We start from the raw sequence: 18,771 nt of genomic DNA, 5'->3' as shown, positions 1-18,771 counted from the left end.
TGGACTAAAAGTCTGCCCACAAGCAGGCATAGCAACGGTAACTGGTTTCCGAACGGGACGAACGTCGAAACAAGATGGCTGAAATCCTGCGAGATCCGCGCCAAAATCAGCTGTTGACATCACAAAACCCTAGTTCCCTCCTCAAAACGCATGTTTTTATATTACAATGCAAACAGATGAGTATTGTTAATTTTAGAAAACAAGATTACTTTAACAATACGTCTGTGGATTGGCTACGTAAAAACATGGCCGCGGTATTTTGGCGGGAATCAGCTGTGAACACGTCAGACGGCCTCCTGTCTTTGACACTTCGTAACCTTGAAGAATTTCGCGACTGAGACGCGATCGCGACTAAAGATAGATCTTTGTAAATTGGTTTTACATCATTAATAATTGGTAATAAAATCACTTTAATATAATAATAAAAAAAACAGCCTACCCGACTGTTAAATGGATACCTAAAATTTTCCAAGCTAGATAAAAAAATTGGATTTCATGCATTTTAAAATAAATAAGTAACATAAATAATAGTATTGGTATCTGCATTAGCAATTAAGTAACATAATGTAGTACCTAAATTAACTACTGTCGCTTCAACAACATTTAACAATAATTGCCGAAAATATTCTGATAAGACCTTTATAATAAGACTCTACCACTAATATTGTAATACTGTGAGTTGTGACTCTACTATGCTTCCTCTGTTTGTCCGCGTAGTTTTGAGAAACATCTTAAAAAATCCACATTTAGATGAAACAAAGTTTGTTACTTTAGTGTACGTCCAATACCTAATAACTAATTATTCTTGTAAATCTGTAATTCTTACCTATATAGGCATCAAAAATCAAGATTATAAAATAATTAAGTATGTTATTTTAACTTTGAACTCTTAAAACTCCTTTAACGTAATAATTTACTTGTATTACTGGAAGTTAAAAAAATAAAAGAAGTCTATCGGGCTCTTTACATTACATTCTTTAACGTAATAATCTTTTATTTAAATCTTCAAATTTGGCAACCAACCGTAATAATTTAACTACTTTCTGTCTTTAAAAGATCCTTTGTATTGTGTCCACTTTCTGTAGTCTGTACTCTGTAGACTGTAACACGTTTCGGGTGTTAAAAAATCAGCTTTGTTTTCATTTTACCCCCTTTTTGTAACTTACTATTTAATTTTTATCATTTACGTTTTTAAATGAACCTAAGATTTTATATGCCCTAGAGGCTGGCTGGACATAAAGTGTCTAGAGTCTAGACTCTAGTCTCTATATTCCAATTTGTAGCGCCCCCTTCCGTACCCGAACTTGAGAGCAAAAGACTAGACTTCAGGAACCAAAATTTATTTGTAAACTTGTCTAAGTGTGAGAACTAGCATTGTTAGCGAAAATAAGTTTCATAATACACGGGCGCCTCAACTTGAACACAATCAGCTGACGAGAGCGGTTTTTTGCTTTTTTGCTGGTCATTTGAACAGGTTTCGGCTGTATGCGGCACATTCCTTTATTTTGTATTCTGGGAACGTAGGACGATTTGGTTATTTTTTTTCGAAGCAGGTAGGTTAAGGCGTAAGCAAATATGGCTGTTCTGCCTTTCTATTGCTATTGTTATTATTGTAAATGCTGGATAATACTCGCTACTTTGTATTACGATAATAAAATAAGTACCGGTAAATGAGGGATGTAATTGCCGAAGATATTGCTTCTTTATCAATCATTAACGTAAACAAAGCACTATAAGCAGTGGAATGGGTTGCTCTCTATGATATTGTACTTATACAGATATGTTACGTCCATACTATTTTGCGGCTTAAATCTCTTCCGAACAATTTTCAAATTCAAAATTGCAGACATTGACAAATTTGACAGATGAGTGAAACAAAATATACGAAAAACCATTTACGTAAAAGAAACAGTTCTATTTTTAAACATCGAATCGTATCGCTGTCTCTTTCTTCGCCTGAGCTATGACAAAAATTCGATTTTTTCCAGATTGTTCGAAAAAATAATTGAAAATGTAAATAATCGAGGTATTTATTGCAATCAAGACATGTGGTAAGAGATTCCATGTGTTTTGTTTACTTTCGACTCATAATTGGTACATTTTCGATACACGCACGACGTCATTTTCAATTTATTTAGGTAAGACAAGACACAGCACGTTCGTGACTGCGCTCGATGCAGACTAAACAACAGACGGCCCAATTGGGCCGTATTTGAATCTTCACAACGCGCGCGGTAGTAACATATCTGCTTTGAGTTTTTCATCATTGGTTGCTCTCATGTTCAGAACACATGTTGCCTTCAGGTGTATAAAATGTAAATGCTAAAAAATATATAGGTATGCTTGTAGGCCAGCGATTATTCCAGAATCCAGACCGTTTGTGCCAGAGTCCAAACTGTTCTGGTGGTCCGAATCTTGGAATCGTCGATAAAATCTTATTGTTGATCGTCAAACACGGTGCGGACGTAAATATTCCGTCATGGATAGAAAAACCGCTATCAAATTAGATATTTATTAAAATCAGTCTGTCTAGTCAGAAGTCAGGATCCAGTTTTGATGAAGGGTCATTGATACGGCTCCAAGGCCGAAATTTGCCAGGAAAAATGCGCCATTAAGACGTTGTAGGTAGAACAACATCCTGTGCTATACCAGTATATTGTTAGAGAATAATAAAAGTCTTGAATTATACATTGAGCGATATTTATTCGAGCAGAGTTTCACCTTACATGTCTCAAAGTTAATTAGAGAATGAATCAATCAATGCAATATGGCTGGCTTTTATACCATTTTACACAAAAGAAACGAACTTCCGTTGACAATTCAAATACTTATAGCAAAATCATAAAGAAATACATTAAAATTAAGAATGGCTAAGAATAAGTTAAGTACATAATTCTAAATATTAATTAATGTACTTCTCATATTTTAGATAATATGAGAAGAGGAAGTTATAACGGAAGTAAATAATCCTCCCGCCCATTATAACTAACTAATTGTCAAAATCAAGTACCTTACTTATTAATATTTAAAATATAATAATCAGTTATTAAAATTATATATAGTGACTAACATAATATACCGATTAAAATAAATAAATATAATATCATGTAGCTTGTCCATTGACATCCGCTAACAATATCTTAATCGGAATAATTTCAACCTGTACTCATAATTCATAAAGCAATATAAAATTATGGTGATTGGGTAAAATCTTATAAAAAAAACTATAGAGTAAAGATCAAAATATTATTTTTTAACAAAAAATTGAAACCGACTACCAAGGTTAAAACAATATACTTACTTAAAAATATGACCTAAAAAGTATGAAATAACTCCTATTCTTCATTAGCGCTTTTTTCTAAATTCGAGTAAACCTCAACCAATTCTGTTCTCGATTTTCATTCGTTTGAAGTCGATACCAGCCTAGAACTGAGATACTCGACATAGAAGTTAGCCAGTACAACAAAACATACAATCCTAAACATTAAACCTTGCTCCACGTTCAATCATAATTCATACTTATAATAATAACATTGCTTTATCAATAAAATCAAGACTTTAATAAAACTAACGTGTTAGGTGGTCCTCTGATTCTATGAAGTATGAATTCTTCTTATATAGGCGTAAGGCGAAAATCAAGACTATCTAAAATATAATAATCTTAAAGACGCTGTTAGCGGAAACGTTGTAGACCTTGCGACAACCCTCAATAATTCTAACTTGGATCAAGTCTCAGGAACAAGTATGCGACGGTAATTTGAATACAATGAGCCTCGTCCTTCCTGATGCCAGCATCCAGGCCGACTTTGAAAGTTTAAATTTAAAGTGACATCATTACCAGATGTAGCTCGGCATGTTATAAATACCCATGTGTGGTAACTACTTAGCGACTGACACGTTATGCAAAAACTCATACGTCTGCCTCCGAATTTTTTGCCAACTCTCCGAATTTTTTCGTCGGCTACGACAGAAACTTGGGCAAGAAATATTATTTATTATCTAATCGGTTTAATTATTTTTTTCAGTTAGATCATAACGAGCGAACGTGATGGCCGCTATTAATATATTTAAGCTTCTCAAATGAATAGCACAGGCAGTATTTAAACTGCTTAGATCTTGAAAAGACTTCCGATTTTCAGTCATCCTTTGTCCGATCGAGGAAGCTTTTTGAGACAACATTTTTGTCTCAAGAGTACTAACTTCTAAGGTTATTTCCTTGCTTTTATGTTGGTAGTTGGTACTAAGCCTAACCTTCAATTTTGTCAGTTAGGCTCGACGATTTAAAAATTGATGACTGTGCAATCTCCACTGAATACCTATACGAACCAAGCCTTGCATTCCAATGGATCTTATCTTTTGCATTTTTAACACTTGGCAGCCTCATGATTTCGGCTCCAGGGGCTCCAATCATTTATTTGTAACTTCCTGTTTCTAAGATGTTCTTTCTGTTAATTCAAGATGTTTCTAGGTTGTTAGTTGCAAAATCGTCAAAAGTTTGGACCTCTTATACAAAAAGGTCGCTCTTAGAACCATTAATTAGTAATTCTATGGGTGCGGACTGCGGAGGTTATTACGAAGAATTTCTTTGAGAATGATCTTTATTTCGTTTGCTTAAAGATCCTGTCAAACTCCGACATTACTCAGAAGACTCCTCCGAGAGACTATCGCAGCCATTGCGTGGATTTTAGTGTCACTTTAGCAATAACGCTCTCTGAATTGATAAAGACATAAATTGATTAAATATCGCGCTAGTTATATCCAAATTAAATAGATCATATTTCACTGTGTTATCAGCTTATTGCATAATCTATGGACGTCACCTGTCAGATAGCATTTATACGCAATCGACTTTCTCACTTACTCCTCAACAATAGAGCATGTAATCCTGTAACTGTCAACATACGTCGAAGGAGGTTTCCCTCGCTTTTTCAAAGGTCATTATCGGTCAATAAACAGGTATTTTTATTTCGTCTAAAAGAATTCTAACCTTATGTCTAAGCAAAAGGGTTTACTTTGAATTAACAAAAAATATTCTCACGATCCGTATTATAAATAAGTTGAAGCGAAGTCAGATTTGCTCAAGGTAGTATCGACTCTAACGACGTGCATTAAAGTTGCAGATAGGTTGCATTAAAATTCGCGCGCTTTCTTCAAACACGTGGAGTAGAGACAAGAAAAAATTGTTTTGAGGAACTTCTTTATACTTAAATTATAGCTAACTCGTAAACTTTATAAATAAAGATCAACTAAAGCAAAACTAAGTAAAGTAGTCTTGGATTTAAAAGTATCGAAATTCTGGTTCTGTTTCAAAATTTGAAAGTTTTTAAAGACTATGTGTTAACTCAATAACGGGTACCGGCTTCAAATTTATTCAGAGCATGAAAAAAATCAGGATCCAATCAGAAAGAAGGCTTTAGTAACGGAAAGTAACGGGACAGACTAACATACCAAAGTAATAAACGAACATCGACTAATAAATACAATATTATGTGATATGTATATAATATGTATTCCCATTCATAATATTAAGTACATATTATAATATTTTGATTGAGTATCAGAACTCAAAAGTTTGTCTAATTTGTAAATGGCGAAAGAAAATAGATATTGTGTTGAAGTAAAATTTTGCTGAGAAGTGAGATCGATTAAAGTAGGGGTTTACAAAAAGGTAGAGGGTAGAGACTAGAGTAGGTTGTAAAACCAGTAGGTACTATTATAATTTATAATAATATATTCTGTGGTAAAACTAAAGTTATCTGGAATCTGGATAGATAGATAGAGGGATCTCTAACAGTGCTATTCTGTTCATTTAACCAACATATTTTGTTAATAAAGGTTAATTGTTGTCGAATTTACAATAGGTATTTGTGGATTTGACCACAGACCACAGACTTTATCATAATTTCGATATCCGATAGTCAATGCACAATATGTATATACGATAGTTGGAATAGGTTTAAGTCTGGTTCTCGGAAATGTGACGGAAGCATTAAAATAGGTCCTACTGGTTCGCTTGCTCCTGCATATTTGTTGGCCGTCTTCATACGGTAATGTAAGTAATTTATCTGCGACGACCTCTGTGGCTCAGTGGTGAGCGCGTCGGTAGCTCAAGCCGGAGGTCGCGGGTTCGAATCCCGCCGGCGGAACAAAAAGTTTTTAAATGTTCTCGGGTCTGGATGTGTATTAAATATGTGTATGATATAATAAAAATCTTAAATATATGTATAGTATAAATTAAAGTATTAAATATATGTATTTCCGTTGTCTGGTACCTGTAACACAAGTCCTTTAGGTACTTAGCACGGGGCCAGACTGACGTGGTGTGAAGCGTCCATAGAATCATAGATATTATTATTATTATTATCTGTCTGGTCTTATATGACTCTTAATAGCAAGGGCACAAGGATCGTTTTCGCACACTTCCGTAAATAGCTCCGTAGCTGCTGCTTCCCGCCTAAACACTGCTTTCTGAATATTGTGATACTTTTCTGACAGACTTTCGACTCGTGGCCAAAATCGGAGCCTTAAAAAAAATTGCAGTTTAGGGTCCAGTCAAGGTCCAGTGTTGAGTGTACATTGCAAATTGCAATAATAATGCAACGTGTCGAGACGATGCCGCGATGCCACGAATTTTCAATGAGCCATTCCAAATTGGAATTTATAAGTAGCGGGGAGAACAACGCGAACGGCAAGTCTGTTTCTTGCATATCCGTACAGCGAAAAGTGTAAGTGTCTGTCTGTCTGTAACCTCTACACACTCATTAACCATTCTGTCTTGGTATAGATATTTCAGCTAGGGCCTAGGGGGCAGCTCATATCTGTTTCGAGATGAATATGGTTATTCTCGTATGTTTAAATAAAAAATCATGAACTTTTATTAATCTGACTGAAAAATATTTTGTTTTCAACACTTCATTTGACGCAGAGTAGGTAACGTGTTTTTTATTCCCACTCAGGGGGCTGCCCCCCCCCCCCCCCTGCCTCTACCTGGGAGGAGGGTACGCCCATGGGTACTGCGTACTTGTGTCTCGGGAAAGTTTGGGCGTGAAGTAGTGACAGACAGACACACTTTCGCATTTATAATATTAGTATGGATACTATTATACTTACTAAACTTTCTACTTTGATATTTAAATACATAGTAAACTCATATTTTATAAGGGCATATTATTCACTAAAACCTACAATTGATTGGAAAGTTGGTTACTTTACTAGTTTTTTTGACATTTTACAATATAATGTTACTTTCCCTAGAGGCCGAAGTCGGAACGGGGTAATATTTAAGTATGTACTTACATACGGCACTTAATTTAAAAACGTTAAAACCTTTCCAAACCTACCTAACATAACTGAACATAACCCACCTAACCTTCAAAAGCAAAGCCTGCAAAAGTTGCTTTAGCTGAAACCGCGATAAAGATAAATATTTTTAACGTGCTGAAGCCAGGTACTAGGTAAGTATATAGCATTTTATTCACATAAATCATAATAATATTATTATGTAATTGTATGTATTGAGTGTAGAATTTCTGTCAGTAAATCCCAGCCATGTTCATTAGCACACAGACTACAGTTATGGCGAAAAGCTCTCTTGTAGCTGGTTATACATTGACGTCAAATCTTTAGAACTCTCGCGGCGCGGCGCCCGCGCGCCAGTGTCGGAATTCCTGAAAAAATCTGTTAAGTATCTTACAATCTACGCATAATAATTTTGTATTGTAAATTATGTAACAGATGCAATGTTTTATGTTGTTCATACAATTATTCTTATTTTTGATTTACTTATACCCCTCACAAAAAATATTTATCCAGCTAATTATTGTACAAGATCCGCTTCTTTGTCTTGCAGATTGGAAAAGTTGGCACTTGGCAGACGAGACAAAAGTGTAACACTCCGTTTCGTTTAATTTTGATCTAAATTCTAACTAAATAAGAAATAATGTCATAAAAAATAGGTCAGTGTTACAGAGTGTAATAAAGAAGTACAATGGGCAATGAGCACATAATTAAGGGTCAATTAACAATTTATACTAGCGCAGAGTCGAAGCGAAGCGGATTTCCAAAAACTGAACACAGAAAATTCAACCTTAACTCCAGAGCGTAACGCATACATTACTTCTGCTTGGCCAATCAGCGTTGGTCGGGCGCATCGACGAGAATTCGCGCAGATGCGCGCGCCTTTTTAAATTCTCAGAAGTAATAAAGTGCGTTAACGCTTTAGAATTAAGGTTGAATTTGTTATATTCAGTTTTAATAATTCGCTTCGATGCGCTTCGACTCTGCCCTAGTATAAATTGACCCTTAATCGGTCGCACACGCGATTACATTCAATTTAGGTTCGAAAATTCGCGAAGGGAGAGTCATCCGCTGGCTCGGCGGCGTAGCAATAAAATAAATGCCTCTGCTGTTTCGGTTTTAATTATGCCGGCATTTCCGAACTCCGGAGTCCGGAGTGATACCCATTGTATTTTTCAATGTATGTTTTTTTAAAAAGCTTATATCTACGACTAGCGACCCGCCTCGTCGTCGAACGGGTATAAAATATATAGCCATTGAAAAAATGTTTAAAATCGAAAGCCTATGATCCTTCACGTGGTCTACTTCTTATCTATGCCAAATAACATAAAAATTGCTCCACTAATTCGCGAGATAGGCCCTTTCAAATAATTTCCCCCGTTTTTTCCACATTGTCCTATTAGTCTTAGCGTGATAAAATAATATAGCCTATAGCCTTTCTTAATAAATGGGCTATATAACACTGAAAGAATTTTTCGAATCGGACCAGTAGTTCCTGAGATTGGCGCGTTCAAGTTAGCCCTTTCAAATAATTTTCCCCGTTTCTTCCACATTTTCCTCTATTTCTTCGCTTCTATTAGTCTTAGTGTGATAAAATATAGCCTATAACCTTCCTCGATAAATGGGCAAACTAACACTGAAAGAATTAGCAAAATCCGTTGCGAAGTTTTAATTAAAGATTAAAGGGAACAAAGGGACATGAGAGAAAAAAAGCGACTTTGTTTTATAATAATATGTCTATACATATTATTATAAAACAAAGTCGCTTTTTTTCTGTGAATCTATATCTATATATAGATTGGAATGGATATCTATATATATATAGATTCCACGGATGGGCAAAAGCTTCCATCTGTCACGTTCTAGTGCCACCACAGGCCAGCCTGGCTTGTAGGCATCCAGTTCATCTATATTCTATACCATTGTTATAAATATGCGAAAGTGTGTCTGTCTGTACTCTGTACCTCTTCACGCCTAAACCCCTGAACCAATTTTGCTGAAATTTGGTATGGAGATATTTTGAGCTCCGGGATAGGATACTTTTTATCCCGGAAAAATATACATTTCGCGGGCTATGAACGAATTTTGGCGAGTTGCGGGCGACGTCCATGAATAGTACGTCCATGAGGGGCTCGCGGTTCTAAGCGTCCACAAACATCGGAGAACTAACATCCGCAGAAATTCTAAACAAAGACCAATGTGCAAATAACTTGCTAACTTCCTTCGCAAATACCGCTTTTGCTCTTGGGAAAATTTGCCATGTCTTCCAAGGAAACATTATAATTTATAACAGATACTATATTATGAAAGTCGTAGTATACTTACTTATGTTTTAAGTATGATCTACTCACGTTCTACGTGGTATTCTACTGACTATTCACGAGCATGTAGATCATGCCGAATAAGCTAGCCACAACTTATCAGACAGATACTCCATACTCAGTACCTAATCTATCTGTTAGATAAGTTGTGGATAGCCTATCCGGCACTTATCAGTAAGTGGTGAAACATAAACACTATAAATACAAAATTTTGATGAAAATCAAGGACACTGAAGATACTTACTAATTTCAATCTCTGGAAAAGGAAAATAAATATTTCACAATTTTACCACTGAAAAATTTACGGTTCCCATACTTACGTATATTTTAGTCTAAAAATTATTATACAGGGCAATTCCATATGTGACTGACTCTACATTTGATACGACTTGCGTTTTATTTTGTCATATATTGTGGTTACTATCATGTTGTTAGTATCAATTTTAAGATGGCTTTGTAGCAGATAAAACAAGTTAACTTATGTAGAAAAAATGGTATACACTGTTGTTTTCAAATAGCATTTATTTAGTCAAACATAAACGTGACCGACACTACATGCAAAAGGAATTCGTTTACGAGAGTGTTTGTAAACACCAATAATCTTCCTCTCTGTGTGCTATATAACTCTACTTTGTATTTTTATCGAAAGCGCATGAAACAAACTATTATAAAATGGTTACCTATAACCTGTAAGTTCTTTAAAAAATATTTATTAGTAAAAGAAATTGTGACCGACACTACAGCCCAAAACGTGACCGACACTACACTCACTTTGTGCAGGTAAAAGTCGGTAGTTTTACATTAAACTTTAAAAATTATGTATCTCAGCACGTACAGTACGAACTCTAAAAGTATATAAAAGCTAATCAGTAATTAGTTAATTCATTAAAATGCTTTTTTTGAACTTAAACGTAACAAAAACGAAATCACTAATAATTAGTCAAAAAATAACTCAACACGAAATCTTGTCAAAAACTATTAACATAATAACCCAAGAGGCAGCGATAGGCAGACTTTCGTCATTTTTTAAGCTAAAAATTTTCCAATATATGAGCCCTATGGAGGTAAGAACGACCAGACACTATGGAGTTTCGGTCGCTATTACTTTAGAAGGTTTCCAGTTCTGCAGTTCTATCTTACGTTCAATAAAGTTTAAAAATCAATAATTTTATCTTATTTTCTTGCGATATCTGTAATAATCTCATATCCTACTGCCAGATTTTTGTGACAATTGCTTCCCATTTCCAGACATCGCAAAATTTTGGATTTTATTTGACTTTGAGGTGGTCTGGCAGGTTCTTAAAATAATAATTTAGCTTTCTGCTTCTCTCTCTGCTTTCTATAGCTGTTTTCGCCATCTATCAGCAAAAATAACAAACAAAACGCTACTTTTGGGCGTGATCTTTTAGAGTTTAGGTGTTATAAAAAAAGATGACAAATGTTTAATGCCGGTATCATTTGAGTAACGCCGTCACGTAGGAAAGTTTCTAATTTTGTTGATGTAAAAGTAATTTTACTGTAGATATAGACAAAAGTAATGATTTTTATGTGACCGACACTACAACTCGACACTGATCTTACAAGCCTATTATATCTTTATAAAAATGAATTTTCTCGAATCTCAAAAGCTATATCGGTATTTAATTGTTTGAACAATCAGTGTGTAACAAAATATGACAAGAATTTAAAATACATAACGTGAAAACTAAGTCAGAACTTCATCACACAAAACCACACTCAGCCGAGCTCACGACATCATCTCATAAATGGCAGCTTTGGCAGAAAAGTAATGCTTAGAAATTGTTGCTTCTATAAAATCTTAATAGTGCCATAATGTTGTGACTATAATTAAGTATTTTTAATACCAAAATCAGGTATTTATTTTTTTAGTTTATGGTAGACTTTTACATGGAACTGCCCTACATACTTACTACGTACTTATTAGTACCATATTAGTACGGTCTATAGTTACAATAATATAAGTTAGTATGCTGTGTGTAACAAAAATAAGTGATTATACTTTAGGGTGTGTATGTGTTCCTTGTAGAGAGTTCAAAATTTCGCTGCTACTTTCACAGTGAACTCTCTACAAGGAACACGTACACACCCTAAAGTATAATCATTTGTTTTTGTTACACCCTGTATACTTAAATTAGAACTCTACATAACTATTTTAGGTAGAACTTTACAGAGTGCAGAGTAACGACTCCTGCTGGCTTCATTGAAAATTGAAACCAGATGGTTTCAACCATGACTGATGTTACTGGATCCTTTATATTCGCCACGATGGCGATTGGCGCCTACCTTCTCAGAACCCAACGTGGCTGATAGAAAAAGTGTGCAAAATTCGGATAACGCAGCAACTATAAGCAAACATATTTTGTGTTTCATTATTAAAGTTATTGTTATTTTTAGGGTTCCGTACCCAAAGGGTAAAAATGGGACCCATTAATAAGACTTCGTTGTCCGTCCGTCCGTCTGTCTGTGTGTCTCCAGGCTGTATCTCAAAAACCGCTAAAGCTAGACTTCTGAAATTTTCATAGATTTTGTAAGTATATCTGTTGCCGCAATACTTACTATAAACAAAATTAATATTTAAGGGCTCCCATACAACAAACGTGTTTCTTTTTGCTTTTTTTGCTCGTTATCAATAATGGAAACAGGTAGGCACTTGAAATTTTCAAAAATGCCTTAATTATATCTGTATTTTAATAATTAAAAATAATATTACTTAAAATAAAACGCTAAGGGTGGCTTCCATACAAAAAACACAATTTTTGGACTATTTTTTGCTCTATAACGGTACGGACTACGGAACCGTTCGTGCGCGAGTCCGACTCGCACTTGGCCTTTTTTTTTAATATTAAACAAACTAAACCTTTCTAGAACAATTCAAATTTGAAACAATGTTAAATACCCCGTCGGAATAGTCTTGATCCGAAGTCCGAACAGCTGACGAGCCGCCTCGCCTGTCATAAACCGAAAAACAAATAAAAAATAAGAGTTTGAATACTTACTCAGACAATTCAATATTATAAATCATAATGTTTACTGAGCAGTTTCTCTGTTTTAATATGCCTCTACCATATTTGCGGCCCTTTCCTTACAAGATCTTTTCTCTAGCATTTAGATGTAGAAATGATCTTGCAATATATTTTTATGATTTTTTTCCCACTATAAGTACACTAAACTTTTTAATTAATCATTTATTTTTCGGATCGATGTTTTTCAATTATTTATTATTATTTAATATTTTAAATTATTATTTAATCTCCCACGGTGTGGCCGCAAGTCCTCGGAGGTGTTTTGGATAGGTTTGTTATTGCTTATAGAACACATAAATCGATATATTAATTTGTTCGATCTTAAAGCTATTGCAATAAAGCTTACTATTTTATCTCACCACACATGCTGTAGCAATAATTCTTAAGCAAAGTTAACGTCTCTAACTTATTCTAAACTAAACCTTATTACTAACTTACGAGAGGTGTCCAATGACTTTGTCGATGTTTACACAAACCGAAGTGGTCTTGATACTTGGCGGGAGTCAAGAGGAATAGCATTCCAGATTTAAAAAGTTAACGCCCGCAACGGTACCATAACCGACGCGCGGTGATTTCGCGCGCTTTTCCCATCTGACGGGGACTCAGCTGATTCGAATTTAGATCGACCGGCATGTTGATAAATTGATACGAAAGACGTGTGTGGTATCTTAAGTTCATAACCCACTTAAGATTATTATAATTTATCATAACAGTAATTTCAACTTATTAATAAAGGCGGAACCTTATTAAAATCCAGGAATGCTAAAACAGCCAATGAAACTTAATACTTATTTTATTAATGTTGATAAATTAGGTAACAAAACAGATAATTTTAATATCACAATTCTATTGTGGTTAAATTTGCCTTTTTTAGAATTAAGAAGATTTTTTTTTAAATCTAGTAATATTTTTAAAATATGGGTCTTTGACCTCAAGGACCAGAGCGGATGAGATAAGAAGCGGGTTAGCATAAAGAGATAATGATTAAGATAAGAAATTTAGGTTTAGGGAACTTAGGGAAGAATATTCAACAGGCCTCAATCCTCATCCAGCTAGAAATATGCTAAAAATAGTAATAATATTACAGGCTACAACGCAAAGAAAAGAGTTTTTTTTTCGGGGTTTATAATCAGCCCACACATGAAAGATATTTCTATGATCGGCTTTGACCACTTGTTTGAGCCTTGAGGTCGTCATTATTTCGGAACTGCGCTGCGTTTGATATAACAGGTACCAAATAACAAGTCAACGTCATAATGGAAAAGGAGGTTGGATTGAAAAACGCAATAAATCGTGGAATGAAGCCACGATCCCACGTATTGTGGCGGCTATTCTATGGATTGTTAATTGTTGCGATTAGAGCCAGTTTTTTTAGGATTCCGTTGCAACTAATAGGAATCCTAATAGTTTCGTTCTGTATATCTAGCACTATCCTTTCTTGATAACTCCAGTATTCGTGATTAGAAAGTATGTAATCAAATAGGTTTGTAGCTATACACTTTTACAGACATTATCTTTGTTCATGTTAAGTATCGTCGAATACGTCATAATATTTTAAATAAGTAGGTACGGGCAAGTTGTCCCTCACGTTATATTTCTAAGGTACAGAGCAAACTTGCAATTTTCTGTGCTGGAATGTCAATATTTTTGAGATAATTTTGAAATAAGTAAATACGGAACCCTCCCTAGAGTCTTAAACACAATATCCTGAACTCCTGACATGCTCTTAGATAGGTTATTTTTCTCTTTTTTATACGTGAGACTTCCCAAAAAGAAATATTGTGCCAAAAATGGAAGTGAGATAGCACAATTAAATTTTTAATAACATTTTTTACTCATTCCATTTGAATTTCAAATCAAACGTTTAAATCACTAGTTAGAACCACAGTCCAGCCTTAGTCGTTACAACGAAAGTAAAAGCTAACCGTTGGCGAATGTTTTGAAATAGAGATCGGGTTATATTGTACCACGATAGCAAATCGTATAAGAATGTTTGTATTTAATTTAAGAACGTTGGAAATCCGCTTGTCCCTTTAGCACAACTTCAGTGGCTTAACAGTGCTGTCGGCGAGATAACAAAACTGGTAAAAGAGATTAAATCATTCAATTCATATCATAAAGTGGAATTCTCGAACATGCCTACCCGACTTCTAAGAAATACGAATATACGGCTAAAGGAAAAAGATCCTTATGGTAATGTAATACGTGCATAAGTTACTTAAAAGGAAACGAATAACAAAATTTCCTGACAGTTTCATGTAAACTAAACCCAATTTTTAGCGACATAGAGTAAATATTATTTTAAAAAGCGGCATAACGAACCGAAACGTTTCATTCAGTAATTTCTTATCTGTCAAGTGTACAGATAAAAAAATCTAGACAATCATTTCCGAACCGAAATATTTAAGGGATCGTATGCAAAAAATTGCAAATTATAACACATGTTGCTTTGTCATTTAACATTATTGTTTCTACCTAGTGAAAATGCAACGACCATTCGTTACACTCAAAACCAAAAATAAATTTTAATTCAAAATTGGCTCTTAAAATTTAAGGAACACAATTTCAAAGAGGTAAAAGAGAAGCCCAATAAAGATTAGAATAGCAAACCTCAAAAACAGTACGAGTGGTTATTTTACGCCAGTTTTACAACAGAATATTAAAACAAAATCATGACAAATACATATTAATATCTTAGATTAATGATTGGTGGCACGCGAGACCAATAATTAATCTATGATTAATATAAAATAACCTAAAATTGTAACTATCTTCTGATTTATCCATTTTGACAGTTTTTACATAACATAGTTCTTAAATACAAAGTGAATACTAATGAAATATTATACAAAAAGTAATTTCTCGTACTCGTAAAAGTTTATTACATCAAGTCTCAAGATTGTTTGAGTGATGTATGAAGTTTTTGACATTTTGATTTTTTTTACTCGTATTAATTTATTGAGGAATAGAAATTAATTATATAGGTACTTACAGTACCTATACAGGGTGTAACAAAAATAAGTGATAATACTTTAGGGTGGGCACGTGTTCCTTGTAGAGAGCTCACTGTGAAAGTAGCAGCGCTGAAAAACCAAAATTTTTTTTCACTTTTGTATGGGGAAACTCGTGACGCTCGGGCCCTTGCCCATACAAAAGTGAAAAATATTTTTCGTCTTTCAGCGCTGCTACTTTCACAATGAACTCTCTACAAGGAACACGTACCCACCCTAAAGTATTATCACTTATTTTTGTTACACCCTGTATAATTAATATAAAAATAAAATAGAAACTAATAATATCATCATTGCCAAAAATCTTTATTCTTAATCCTATTTGAATAAAGTCCTTAGCCAATGTTAGCTCTCAGCTGTTTGTATTGTTTGACAAGAATAAGTAAAGTGGCAACTCTTAAGTTAAAATTAACAACGGTATTCGATTCATGGTAGTCCCTAGTTGGTATTTACACATGTATTTTGACTGAACACAATAGGAATCATAGTGGACACCCGTAGATGTGTTATACTAACTAGATACACATTACTGCCGAACTCTGAGTCGAATTTTAGTTACTTACCTACATAAAAATTATAATTAAAAGATTTTGACAAAATCCCCATACATTATCTGTCAAACTCATAATGAAATAATTGAAGTTTAATGTCTCTGAGTATGGCGGTGAATGCGCTGCGCGCTGTGCGGCCATTACTACCTAATTGTTAGCCTTCGGGCTTCGGCATTAGTTTTTTATGAAAATTTAAATATTTAATAGGTAAGAACTATGTATTCATATTCTATTCTCCAAAATTTAAAATTTAGCGAATAAAAGCTGTGAAAAAAAAGTATTTCAATTTTGCTTAGAAGTTAGAAGTCACTTTTCTGACGAATCGGACAAGAACAAAACATTAGTTATGTCCACACTGTGCACTTTCATCTTCAATTTTCGTCATCAACTTTCATATTGGCGCATTCAATAATTGAATGCGTCAAGGAACGTCACGCCAATATTGTCATTTTTGAAGTTTTGGATACGGTCAGAGGGTATGCGTCGCGGGCATGCCTCACGTTCGCTGCGCTATAACGCATGCCCTTGACGTACAGAAAAAGGCACAATGTGGACAAAGCTATTGTAAATTTTATAGGTAATCTTTAAAATTTAGCTTTATCGTATACTTGTACATAGTTACGATAGTATTTTTATCAGTGAGGAAGTACCGTAAGTATTATATTTAGCTGCGATTTCTTTTAAACCCCCGACAAAAAAGAGGGGTGTTATAAGTTTGACGTGTCTGTCTGTCGGTCTGTCTGTCTGTCTGTCTGTCTGTCTGTCTGTCTGTCTGTCTGTCTGTCTGTCTGTCTGTCTGTCTGTCTGTCTGTGGCATCGTATCATCCAAACGGGTGGACCGATTTTGATCTAGTTTTTTTTGTTTGAAAGCGAACTTAATTGAGAGTGTTTTTAGCTATAGTTCATTATAATCAGCCTGCTCCGTGCTGAAAAATCGCAGTTCATCTGGTTCGTGAAGAGCCGATTAGCAACTTGCAGTCGTTTGGTGGGCTTTATTGTATTCTAGGTCGTGACATTCATGAATATTTACACATTAATGGAAAGTTGACCTGGTGCTGCAGCATCACCTGGTAATCAATAGGGTACCCAACTCCTCACCAACTTAGAGCAATGGTTTCGTGTTTGGGCTCATTTTAATTGCAAGAACTAGCAAGACGTAGATAACCAATAAATTTTTGCATGCTGCTGCTGCAGCATCACCTGGGTTCTATAGGAGCCGAGCTCCATATGTACCCAAAGTAGAGGTTTTATGTTTTGGACTCATTGACGCGTGACGGCCTCATCCAAAAGGACATTCCTAGATGGTATTCATTGGGATATAATATGATCCTGTTGATAGGAATTATTTTGCACTATAACCAACACAAGTTTAAAAAGCATGAAATAAAATTAAATTAAGAAATTAAAAAAAAACCCCCGCCAAACAACTTTAAAAAGTAATGAAATAATATATTTTACTGACTTTAAGTTCAAATAATTCCTAAGTGTAAAGTGATATTTTAGTCCATAATTATTGTTGTCACGGTATGTCGGAGGACCGCTAATGTAGATGTTTGATTTCACAAAACATTATAGTATCGAGACAAGTATCGTGACATGGCGATACAAAATGCAAAAGACACTGTTGGCGGTCCCCCGACACACCGTGACAACAATTATGGACTAAAATATCACTTTACACTTAGGAATTATTTAAACTTAAAGTCAGTAAAATATATTATTTCATTACTTTTTAAAGTTGTTTGGCGGGGGTTTTTTTTTAATTTCTTAATTTAATTTTATTAAAGTTTGAATATTTTATGATACATCTATGCGAGGAGTTACAACATTTACCATTTCCTGCGTAGCGGACGTGTCCGCGCCAAGTGAACATGTCTATTGTCCCTCGAATATTTCGTGACAAAAAATGAACCACCGTCCATACTTTTTAATTTGTACCTTTTTTTTTTATGAAATAAGGGGGCAAACGAGCAAACGGGTCACCTGATGGTAAGCAACTTCCGTCGCCCATGGGCACTCGCAGCATCAGAAGAGCTGCAGGTGCGTTGCCGGCCTTTTAAGAGGGAATAGGGTAATTGGGGAGGGTAGGGATGAGAAAGAATTAGGGGAGGGTAGGGAAGGAAATAAAGTAGGGGATTGGGCCTCCGGTAAACTCACTCACTCGGCGAAACACAACGCTAGCGCTGTTTCACGCCGGTTTTCTCTGAGAACGTGGTATTTCTCCGGTCGAGCCGGCCCATTAGTGCCGAACCTTCCTCTGTTTCTAAAACTTTATGACATGAACCTGGTAATGAGCAGATAGTTCACCTGATGCCTGATGGTTCCTCTTTCTAAGGCCATCTGAAGAGATATCCTTAGAAAGTGCCCCAAAGATGATCACGAAACGGTCTGTAGCATGCGCAATCGATGTCGACCATAAGATGTCATAGTCGAATATTATGCGGTATGCCGTATGCCCCTCAGCATCCTCAGAAGCACATTTAGGTTAGACATGGCATTAGGCGTATGAGCATGTCGATTGTCGAGAGACGAGACTCGAGAGTCGAGA

Source organism: Aricia agestis, chromosome 19, assembly GCF_905147365.1.
Source record: "Aricia agestis chromosome 19, ilAriAges1.1, whole genome shotgun sequence".
Classification (NCBI taxonomy): Eukaryota; Metazoa; Arthropoda; class Insecta; order Lepidoptera; family Lycaenidae; genus Aricia; species Aricia agestis.
This window is presented reverse-complemented; position numbering follows the sequence as displayed.